Source organism: Xenopus laevis, chromosome 6S, assembly GCF_017654675.1.
Source record: "Xenopus laevis strain J_2021 chromosome 6S, Xenopus_laevis_v10.1, whole genome shotgun sequence".
Classification (NCBI taxonomy): domain Eukaryota; kingdom Metazoa; phylum Chordata; class Amphibia; order Anura; family Pipidae; genus Xenopus; species Xenopus laevis.
In genome coordinates, this window is record NC_054382.1 from 7872010 (window position 1) to 7884406 (window position 12397).

Here is a 12397-nt window from a genome sequence, read left to right on the forward strand (position 1 = left end):
GGGAGAGATGGTGCCTATAGTAACAGTGGATAATAGTCTCTGGGAAGGGAGTGTGACTGTGGGATAGCAGGTATAGTAGGGAGAGATGGTGTCTATAGTAACAGTGGATAATAGTCTCTGGGAAGGGAGTGTGACTGTGGGATAGCAGGTATAGTAGGGAGAGATGGTGTCTATAGTAACAGTGGATAATAGTTTCTGGGAAGGGAGTGTGACTGTGGGATAGCAGGTATAGTAGGGAGAGATGGTGCCTATAGTAACAGTGGATAATAGTCTCTGGGAAGGGAGTGTGACTGTGGGATAGCAGGTATAGTAGGGAGAGATGGTGCCTATAGTAACAGTGGATAATAGTCTCTGGGAAGGGAGTGTGACTGTGGGATAGCAGGTATAGTAGGGAGAGATGGTGTCTATAGTAACAGTGGGATAATAGTCTCTGGGAAGGGAGTGTGACTGTGGGATAGCAGGTATAGTAGGGAGAGATGGTGCCTATAGTAACAGTGGGATAATAGTCTCTGGAAAAGGGTGGTGATTGTCGTATAGAAGATTGTAAAATAAAATGTATCCAACATAATATGATTATATCAATTTAATTATTAGCCTTCAATGTCTGCCTTATTTTGACCTGCATTTGAAATTGACTTTGGGTAACAGATCACTTGTGAGGCTTCACCTTTATTTTCTAGTCTTTTTCATTATAGCTTATCGTTATATTCAAGCCTTCAGCTATTGACCATTCATGTTGCAGTGTAACTGAGCACTAGCAATGAGATTTCTGTTAAAACTCCAAGCTTTACAGCTGCACACAAAAAATGTAAAAAAATATATTTATAAAAAGGACAAAAAATTTAGACCAGTTTGAAATGGGCTAAGAATATCTACCTGATATTAAAAGTGAATCTCAAAGTGAATTATCCCATTAAATGGATTAAATATTTTAATTTTATATATCATTCATTCACGGAGACAAATGCTTAAATCACTGAACACTGATTTTAAAAAAGTCCCCTGGAATAAAAGCGCAGAAAATCTGTGCACCGATTGATTTCAATTCGAGCGTACTCAAAGTGCCGCTAGGTGGTGCCAAAGATCCAGCGTATAAGACAGGCACAGTTGCTTATGGGAGGTTCAGATAAGGGAGTGACTGGCTGGGGAATATTGCAGCCACATCCCTTTCAGTGGAGAGTGCTCCCTGTTGTGCTTATTATGAAGACAACAGGCTAGAGATCACACCTGCCCCAGGCTTTGCATTGGCAGGTGGAAGCAGTTCTCATTGTATTTCTCTGGAGTCCACAATAAGGTGCAGCTAGAGCAGCTCCCACAGTGCCAGAAGGGGATCTCAAATACTTTGCAAGACTCTTGATTTTACATGAAACTTTCAGCTTCTTGGATGATAACTTTGGAGGTGCCTCCCTGTTACTACCAGACCATAAAAGAACAGAAACCAGCTGGACCAGCCTGCCTGGGAGTTTCACTGTGATTTTAATAATGATTTTATGGCTTTTTCCCAGAAAGGATTAGACTTCTACGTTGGGACATAGTATTTGCCTTTTAATTCAAATTTGCATTCAGCAAACCCTCATTACTGCCCTTCTAGCCGCTGCTCACTTGGTGAATCTTGGTGTGCGGTTGTAGTGGAGCTGCTGGTCGGCAGGGTGGGAGGTAGAGAGGTGGCTTGGCTGGATTTTAGGGCTTGTACAGTCATGAATCTCTTGGTCAGATCCACATTCCTGTCCTGACACAATCACAAGACCCCGAGGCTTGGAGGGAACATAGAATTCCAGGAGAACTGAAGAGGGTTTGACTTGGTCCTCCCAGTAAGTGCTGGGGGCAGCTGCTCAATTGGTTGACTGAGGACTGGTTTTACCTTGAGACCAGTTGTGACCTGCTAGTCAGACTGGACAAATCTCAGAGCCCCATCACAGCAAACCTTCTGCAGGTAATTACTGCCAAATCTTCACCCCTTGCCTACAAGTTCATCCCCTTGGAATATCTAAACTTGCCCCCCTTTTTATTTTCTTTCTTTTCTTTTTATTATTTACTACCCCTATTCGGCTTCAGCAAAATTCAGCAGCTGGAAGGTGTGTGTGTGGCAGGGGGCATAGTCCCCATTTCTTGTGCCTCCCACAAATAACAACGGGAGCTGAGTTTTTAATTGGACTGAAATTCAGAAGGGGGAAAGCAGAACCGTTGGTGGAGTTTAATCCCCTTCAGTTCTAGGGACCTGGGAGTCATAACACTTGCAGACATCCCTCCAGCTCTGTAAGTATCCCCCAGACTTGGCATGTGTCTGACCCTATATGCTGGAAACGACTTCTCCTTCTAAATCAAATTCATTTATTTACCTTCTACCAGAGCACGAGCGTTTGTGCCAGACATCTGCTTCCTATTGTACATTTAGTAAATAGATACGCAGCTTTGCGCCCACATCTCCCATACAGTTGCCCCGTCTACTGTATTCAATATGCAGTGCCCTGGTCAACTTTCTTCATTTTACTTACAGTAGGTTTAAAACCTTTGCTTGGATACGATATTTGATTTATTGAATTTTTGTTTCTTTTCTAAATCAAATGGCTTCGGCCAGATCGCCTATTTGAGTGTTGTTTTGTGATGTAGTACTGTATATTGATTGATACATGTTTATACAATGATAAGCTGCACTTTTCACTATATGCACACTATATTGTGTGCATCAGTATGTGTAATTTAACATATCGTATATCTATCTTATATATTTCTATATATATATATATATATATATATATATATATATATATATATATATTTCTATTTCTATATACTGTATATATATATATATATATATATATATATAGAAATATATATATATATAGATTGATATATATAGATATGCACACATTGTGTTCATTCACTACTAATTTACTGCACATTCAGATTTTTTTTTTTTAAATACAGTAATAAGACAATAGGGAGACTTAAAAGGGGTCTTAAGGGGAGCCAATTATAGTTGATTCCCAGGGCCACATGGAGCAGCAGCAGGTAGATGGAGTGTGGGGGGATAGCAGGTATATTTGGGCAAGATAAAGGCACTGGGCACCATAACACTTTCTGTCATTTTTGCCCGATCTTCTTTGTGGAAGGAGTTGAACTTTAACAACATATAGACAAATACAAGAGTCATATGCACTCAACCAATTATCAATATATTTAAGACATTTTGTGCATACTGCTACTGAAAAATGCCTTACCCTTTAAACAAAACAGGGATTGTTTGTCCATATATTGCAATATATTTAAGCTGGCCAACTACGTCAAAGTCATTAAGAATTCTATTGCTTTGTTAAAATTAAAAATGTAAAATGTATAATGAAGCAATAGAATTCTTAATGAATCAGATAAAATTGAGTGTAGGACTGGCCAGATATGGGATGACTTTGACGTAGTTGTTCAGCTTAAATATATTGCAATATATGGACAAACAATCCCTGTTTTGTTTAAAGGGTAAGGCATTTTTCAGTAGCAGTAGCACATAATGTCTCTGTCTTAAATATATTGATAATGGGTTGTATTTGTCTATATGTATTTTGTGGTCACAGCCTGATTGCACCCCCGCCTAATGGTTTTAAAAATTAGTGGTGAGCACAACTTTCCCTTGTTTGTTATAGTTTAGCAATAGCTGAAGAGGCCACAGGTTGTGCAACCCTTTTTTATATAGATAGATACAGTAGATAGAAGTATAATGGGCCGCAGAAAGTTTATTTTACCCTTCTGGTACTACTACTACTACTGAGATTGATGAGATTAAGGTTAAAAGTACCATTTACGACCTGAAAAACCTGTTTATATGGTGACAGACGGGTTTATTGGTAATTAAAGCTAAAAGTATTGCAGCTGTCTTATCTGATATCTTTGGGTAGTTGGAGGACTGGGGTAAATCCAGTACAGTCGTTGGATTGGAGTAAATCCAGTACATTTGAAGGACTGGGTAGAACCAATAAAATTGGAAGATTCGGGTGAATTCAGTATAGATGAAGGGCTGGGGTAAATCCTTTACAGTCGTAAGATTGGTTAAATCCAGTACAGTTAGAGATTGGGGTAAATCCAGTACAATTGGAGGACTGGGGTAAATCCTGTACAGTTGTAGGACTGGGGTAAATCCTGTACAGATGGGAGATTGGGGCAAATCCTGTACAGTTGGAAGATTGGGGTAAATCACGTACAGTTGTAGGACTGGGGTAGATTCTGTACAGTTGTAGGACTGGGGTTTGGGGTAAATTCAGTACAGATGGAAGATAGGGGTAAATCCTGTACAGTTGGAAGATTGGGGTAAATCCTGTACAGTTGGAAGATTGGGGTAAATCCTGTACAGTTGTTGGACTGGGGTAAATCCTGTACAGATGGAAGATTGGGGTAAATCCTGTACAGTTGGAAGATTGGGGTAAATCCTGTACAGTTGGAAGATTGGGGTAAATCCTGTACAGTTGTTGGACTGGGGTAAATCCTGTACAGATGGAAGATAGGGGTAAATCCTGTACAGTTGTAGCACTGGGGTCTGGGGTAAATTCAGTACAGTTGTAGGAGTGGGGTAAATCCTGTACAGTTGGAAGATTAGGGTAAATCTTGTACAGTTGGAAGATTGGGGTAAATCTTGTACAGTTGTAGGAATGGGGTAAATCCGATACAGTTGGAATATTGGGGTAAAGTAGAGGAAGTGGGAGAATGAACTCCCCACAGCTGAGAGCTGCCGAGGGGATTCGCCAGTCTGAGCGTGTGATTAGGCAACTAATTTACTCTTGCGTAACTGGAACAGAGAATTCTGCTGAGGATTAAAGCAGTGTGTCCGACTGTATGTGGAAGTGGGGAATTCATCATTCAACCCCGAGGCTTTAACTCACATTCTTCTCATTCACATAGAGAATTAATTTCTCTTATCTAAGGTCATTGGAGATGATAAATTATAAGACAGTGTGGCAGCAAGTATCTGAATTTGAAAAAAGATGTAAATTTACAAATTTAAACCCCCGGATTATAAAATGTGACATATCTGTAATCTGTAGGTAGGGATGTTATTGTCTCAATCTGAGTCAGTCTCTCAATCTGGGCTCATTAAATCAACAAGGAAAATTGTCTGTGAATGAGAGTGTTAACTGCAGGAAATATTATCTGATATAAATAATGGATAATAATGATAATTAATTGGCCTTTATAAAGCAATGTTTAAGCATTTTAAAGTATTGGCTGGTATCTGAATGGCACAAGAGGTCTTCTGATGGAATCTAGGTTTAACCCTTGGCCTTTTGGACTGTTACTGAACTACCCAGAATTCCACACTGCTCGGAGCAGTCCCTAATAAGGGTGAGAAGACCACAGCCTAGCCTTGAGTGTATTGTATATTTATTTTGGGTGCATTGAGTATTTATTATTTAGACTGCTCCTCCTGTGCGGGCAAAATGAGCATTCTGCAACCAGAGATTTCATTAGAGCGCATTAACAGGCACTTGGGGCACCTTTTAGAAGTGATTCTTATGAGCAGTTTGTGGAAACACACTGGAATGGGGTTAGAATTAGAATCCAAGAATGACTGAACCAAAATATGTTTTTTTCTTGTTTCAGAAATTTCTCCTTTTAACTGCTTTGGTATTGAATTAAAATGTCATTACAAGAAAAGTATAACCGATATACATTCATTACACAGTCAGAACCATCAGTGCAGACACCAAATTAACAGCTGGACAGATAGTGCTTCCTGTTGCAATCACATTTACAAAAAAACATTTGTGATGAATGTATATTAGGAAGCTGCTTAAAATTATCTTTTCTGTTTTGCAATACCAGATTCTGGTGGGATTTCCCTTATAAAGGTGGTCAATCGGTCGTTTAAAATAATTTGACAGCTAATCTACCCGTGTATGGAGGCTTCTGACGGGTCTTTCCGATCGATATCTGGACATAATATTTATTGGGAAGGTTTGATTATTCTCCCGACCAACCCGTCGGAGCCCATTGCGCTCGTCGTAATCCGATCATTCGGCCATAGAGCTGAACATTCAGATATAGCCCTGTCGTTAGTGGCATATCGGGAAAAAGATCTGCTTGTTTGGCAATGTCGCCAAACAAGCGGATCTTATAGTATATGACCACCTTAAGACAGTACCCCCCAGTATCGTAAATGGATATTATTGGGCCCCACAGCAAATTATTTTTCAGGCTCCGGAAATGTCTAGAGATTGATCTGTTTTACCAAGTTTTAATGAAATTGTATATGAATTAGGGCCTCATGGGGCCCCTATACCCCTGCAACTGTTGGGTCTGCTTCCTCTTTAGTTACGCCCCTGGTACCCCCACCCCCCAATAAAAAACTTAAAGGCTCCTGCCATTAATTCTTCAGGTTGCTTAGCTACAAAAAAACCTGCATTTTTATACAATTTGCCTTCTAAAGGGCTGAGCCATCAGTTCCTTCCCATTGTAGTGTTGCCTGCCAATCAGATTTTTAAGTGAAGGCAGTGAAGGGGTTAAAGGCTGCCTGACTACATGCAAGCATACTGTTGTAGGTTTGTTTTTTATTTACTAATGGAGTATTGGATCCGTTATCCGGAAACCCGTTATCCATTAAACTCCGAATTACGGAAAGGCTGTCTACCATGGACTCCATTTTATCCAAATAATCGAAATTCTGTGCTTGATCCCAAATAAGATATTATTAATCCTTATTGGAAGCAAAATCAGCCTATTGGGTTTATTTAATGTTTACATGATTTTCTAGTAGATGACCCAAATTTTGGAAAGATCAGTTATCCGAAAAACCCCATTCTGGATAACAGGTCCCATACCTGTACTAATTTTGGTCTTTCTGAAATCAGATTAATTTGGCTCACACAGGCTGACTGACAGTTTGTCCCCTGTTCCCCTGCCTTTCGTATAAATAGCTTTATCCCAAACATAAGGTGGGACTGAGAACTAGCCCTTTAATAATCAGCTGGACATGATTCGGAGTTAAACTACCAGACTTTTGAGTGCCTTTGTTATTTGGGAAGAATGCATTGAAAGCATTAGCCTGAGGGGAGCATTTTTCTACAAGCTTGTGCGTCTCCCCAGGCCAGGAGCAAGGGGGCGGAATGTTAATTGTTGCTTGCTCTCTGTGCTATTGCTCCATAGATAATCCCCTAGAGACATTGCCTTGTTATTAATACCTGCCTCAGGTGGAGGTCTCACACACCCATCATTAGCCTTGCGTAATACCCTGTCCTTGCCATATAATAACCCTTCTCACCAGGGTTGGTTCCCCTAAGTTAAACGGACACTGACACCTTTCCTGGGGATGATTTTTCTTTTCCCAAAATGCCCTTTAGCAAGTACAGTCTCTCAGGCATCTAGGTTTCATTCAATGTCAGTGCCTAAGGTTGGGTGAAACAAGTCTAGGGGGTCATTCACTATGACCTCAGATACAGGTGATAGAGCAGCAAAGGACACCAAAAAATATGCATCCGGGCTCTGGAAATCCAGCACAGCACAATGCTGGAGGGCACAAGGAGGTAAGTACAGGGATCCATTGTACCCTGTGCCTGCTGCTCCTTCACTTGATTCATTTCTCAATAATTGTATCTAAATATTGTATAATATTGTGCTTTAACACTTATGGCTGTTAGAAGTTTCTGATTTATAAAGGTATATATGTGTGTGTGTGTGTGTGTGTGTGTGTTTATTATAAGGCATACTGTACCCCTACTGTAAATGATAAGGATATTAGAAGTCACTTAGGGGTTGTTCTGTGACCATATAAAGGCACAAGGTTGCAGGCCGAGTTATACAGGGAACTCTGAGTATCATTCATGTATTATAAAGGATAATGTACCCCCTACTGTAAATGATAAGGATATTAGAAGTCACTGAGGGGTTGTTCTGTGACCATATAAAGACACAAGGCTTCAGGCTGAGTTATACAGGGAACTCTGAGTATCACTCATGTATTATAAGGGATAATGTACCCCCTACTGTAAATGATAAGGATATTAGAAGTCACTGAGGAGTTGTTCTGTGACCATATAAAGACACAAGGCTACAGGCTGAGTTATACAGGGAACTCTGAGTATCACTCATGTATTATAAGGGATAATGTACCCCCTACTGTAAATGATAAGGATATTAGAAGCCACTGAGGGGTTCTGTGACAATATAAAGGCACAAGGCTGCAGGCTGAGTTATACAGGGAACTCTGAGTATCACTCATGTATTATAAGGGATAATGTACCCCCTACTGTAAATGATAAGGATATTAGAAGTCACTGAGGGGTTGTTCTGTGACCATATAAAGACACAAGGCTACAGGCTGAGTTATACAGGGAACTCTGAGTATCACTCATGTATTATAAGGGATAATGTACCCCCTACTGTAAATGATAAGGATATTAGAAGCCACTGAGGGGTTCTGTGACAATATAAAGGCACAAGGCTGCAGGCTGAGTTATACAGGGAACTCTGAGTATCACTCATGTATTATAAGGGATAATGTACCCCCTACTGTAAAAGATAAGGATATTAGAAGTCACTGAGGAGTTGTTCTGTGACCATATAAAGACACAAGGCTACAGGCTGAGTTATACAGGGAACTCTGAGTATCACTCATGTATTATAAGGGATAATGTACCCCCTACTGTAAATGATAAGGATATTAGAAGTCACTGAGGGGTTGTTCTGTGACAATATAAAGGCACAAGGCTGCAGGCTGAGTTATACAGGGAACTCTGAGTATCACTCATGTATTATAAGGGATAATGCACCCCCCTACTGTAAATGTTAAGGATATTAGAAGTCACTGAGGAGTGATAAGGCTGCAGGCTGAGTTTTACACATGTATTTTAAGGGATTATGTAACCCCATGTAAATTATACATACTGAGGAGTATCACAACAATATGGAAGCTGTGGTGCGGCCAACAAAATGCCTTTGTACAATCCATACATTTTTGTACAGTTAAGACCTTATTTATCAAAGTCCGAATTTCTGTACATTTTTTAGTGAAAAAGGTCTGCTCAAACTAGAATCCACGCTTGAACCTTACTTGTGAATAAAAAAAGTTACATTTCTTCGGATCAGGGCCAAACACAGATAAATCGAGTGAAAATCCGAATTGTACGATTTTTCTCAGATTTTTTTCCCAAATCGCTCGATTTGTTTAAGCATCAGAATCCATTACTGATATTCGAAAAGAAACATTTTAGCCGGAGATAAAACTACTAGCATCAGCACACCTTGGGTTTTAATTTTCCTTCATTTGAGGTGAAAAGGAATTTAGGAATCATGTTGTGTTCCAGAGCTAGACTTCAAAAAGCCACAATGCAGTTTTAGACTGGTCAGATCAGAGCAGTGAGACAGGCTTAGGCCTGCACCAAAGCTGCAGATTTAATGATGGGGGAGCAAGCTCTTAAGTATAGAATTACAAGGATAATTATTCTGTCACAGTGATTTTTTCCAAACTTCATATGCTGCTTAGAAATAATCACATATAAGCACAGGATTGAATAAGGTTATTGTGCTTAGTACAGGGGAATACCTATATTGCTGTAGTTTTGGGTACCTCTATGTACTGACTATGAGCAAACTTAAGCTGGCCATAGACGCAACGATCCGATCGTACGAATTTTGGATTCGTACGATTTTCAGACCGTGTGGGGAGAGTCCCGACATTTTTCGTCCGGCGGAGATCGGTCATTTGGTCGATAGGACAGGTTAGAAAATTTCTGTCTTAAAAATCTTCGTAAAAATGTATTGATAAATAAGGTGGGGGGAAACCCAATGCGGATTTGGTCAGAGTAACTTTCAGAAAATACAGAGGTATTTTGGGATTTTGATAAATAACCCCCTTGAAAGTGGGGAAACGTTTTAAAAATCTTTTTTATTTTGGTGCAAAATGAGATAAAAGCTTTAACTCATTATTGTTCTTTGTATGTGCGTGTGTGTGGGGGGGGGGAGAATTGGATTCTTAACAGTTCACACAGGAATTTTAGTCAGTTGGCCCATTAATAATAAATTGCCTTTTGAAGTGAATTTAGTCGCAGACAGTTCTATGACGTATTCTTCTTCTTCTTCTTTCAATGGCATTCAGGGTCATTTAGCAAAGATGGAGATTGTTAATAATCAGAGAGAATAGTGACCCATGGATGCATCTTATTTTCTTAGTGGCACCAGCCTATAGATGGTGAGCTAGGTTTTAATGTATAGCCCCTTTATGTGCATCAAATCCCCTGCACCCTAGTGTAAAGGAAGAGCAGCAAGGTGCTAGAGGAACCCAGCATATACATGGAGGCTGCAGGCAATGTCAAGGTGCAACCTGTAACTTTGCGGGAGTGAACTACAACTCTCAGAATTTCACCATCAGTTGAAATTATTGAGATGGAGATCTCTCAACTTGATTTGAGTTGGTGCCATGGGGAGAGACTGGGTAGGCGCAGTGTCAGGGGTTATGTTCACTCCCTTGTAATAAACTGTCAGAGTGTATAAGCACATATACATATTCCATTTAATTCAACCCACTAAAAATTATCAATAGGGAATGCAGTAGTGTTTTTATATGACCTGTGACCTGCTGCATAACTAGCCAAGCAAGTACTTGGTTACTCAGCCAAGTCCTGTACAGCCCCAGGCTAATAGGGGACATTATCAATCATCATTTCTCCTGTACAGAATGTTTAGTTGACATGGAACATTACATATTTGCACTCAACTACCCTGAAATTCTGCACTAATACATATAGGGCTGCTCTACACATTGCCATGTTCATCATCACTTTGCATTAGTTCTAATCAGATAAGAAGTCATTTTCTCAGGCCTTTATTTGAACTTTTAAATGGGTTGTCCACCTTCCAAATTCTTTTTTCATTTGAGTTGTTTTCAGATTGTTCACCATAAACAAAGGATTTTTTCGTTTAAATTATTTTACCGTTTTCCAAAAATTTAAGTTTAATGTTCTTGTCTCTGGGGTTTCAGTCTGGCAGCTCAGTGATCCATGAGCAAATTCTTTTACGATTTGTTACATTTAGGGCTAGTCCACACGAGGAGATTCGGGGAGATTTTGTCGCCTGGCGACTAATCGCCTCGTCTTTTGAGCGACTATCTCCCCGAACTGCCTCAGCGTTTTTCCCCATAGGTTGCTATGAAAAGTCGCATGCGCTAATGCACACGCGGCGATGTGTTTTCAATAGTGAGGCAACTTTGGGCGACTATTGAAAACACATCGCCGCGTGTGCATTAGCGCAGGTGACTTTTCATAGCAACCTATGGGGAAAAACGCTGAGGCAGTTCGGGGAGATAGTCGATCAAAAGACGAGGCAATTAGTCGCCAGGCGACAAAATCTCCCCGAATCTCCTCGTGTGGCCTTACCCTAAATTGATAGATTTCTCAGCAGTAGCTTTGGAATATGAGCAACTAGTGTATCAATTCTATAAGTTGCCTTTAGGGTAAGGGCACACGCTAAAATTTGGGGAGATTTAGTTGCTCCAAGACAAATTGCCTCTTCCTCGGGCGACTAATCTCCCCAAAAAGCCTTCCCACCAACTAGAATCGAAATCACCGGTGTGATTGCACTCGGAGCACTTCGTTTTCTGAAGTTGCCTCACGAGGAAACTTCAGGCAACTTAGGAAAACGGGAAGGATTTTTGTGGAGATTAGTCACCCGAAGAAGAGCCAATTTGTCGCCGGGCGACTAAATCTCCCCCCGAATCTTAGCGTGTGCCCTTACCCAGTGTCGGACTGGGCCCCCGGCTCTTGTGGGCCCTGCCTGCCCAGGTCCGTACCCACATCTGCCCCTTAATTCCGCCACCCCCTTTGTCGGAGGTTGTGGCAAAAAGAAATTTGTGCGGACTCTGCGCTTGCATGCTCACGACCGCTCACATGCGTACAAACACTGCGTAGCGCGCATGCACACAGACGCGGAGCACACTGGCGCTGCAGGGTTGGTTGCTCAGCAGGGACAAAGAGAAGAAATGTATAAACTAAGGGGCTGATTCACTAAGGGTCGAATATCGAGGGTTAATTAACCCTCGATATTCGACTGGGAATTGAAATCCTTTGACTTCGAATATCGAAGTCGAAGGATTTAGCGCAAATAGTGCGATCGTACGATCGAAGGATTACTCCTTCGATCGAACGATTAAATCCTTCGAATTGAACGATTCGAAGGATTTAAATCCAACGATCGAAGGAATATCCTTCGATCCAAAAAAGTTAGCCAAGCCTATGGGGACCTTCCCCATAGGCTAACATTGACTTCGGTAGCTTTTAGATGGCGAACTAGGGGGTCGAAGATTTTATAAAAGAGACAGTACTTCGACTATCGAATGGTCAAATAGTCTAACGATTTTTAGTTCGAATCCTTCGATTCGAAGTCGTAGTCGAAGGTCGAAGTAGACCATTCGATGGTCGAAGTA

At 40.8% G+C, this 12397-nt stretch overlaps 1 protein-coding gene across 8 annotated transcripts in view; it reads left to right on the forward strand.

Moving 5' to 3' along the window:
- The first annotated feature begins 1190 nt into the window (after window positions 1-1190).
- Window positions 1191-12397, forward strand: part of LOC108719816 (sodium channel protein type 5 subunit alpha) — a 239232-nt gene continuing 228025 nt past the window's right edge. For 6 of the 8 annotated variants that reach the window (XM_041567342.1, XM_041567345.1, XM_041567346.1 and 3 more), the window contains exon 1: window positions 1192-1933. The gene's annotated coding sequence lies outside the window, so the exon portion shown is untranslated. Of the gene's footprint in view, window positions 2257-12397 lie in introns of all 8 variants that reach the window. The other 2 variants (XM_041567344.1, XM_041567343.1) reach the window with 2 other exon arrangements.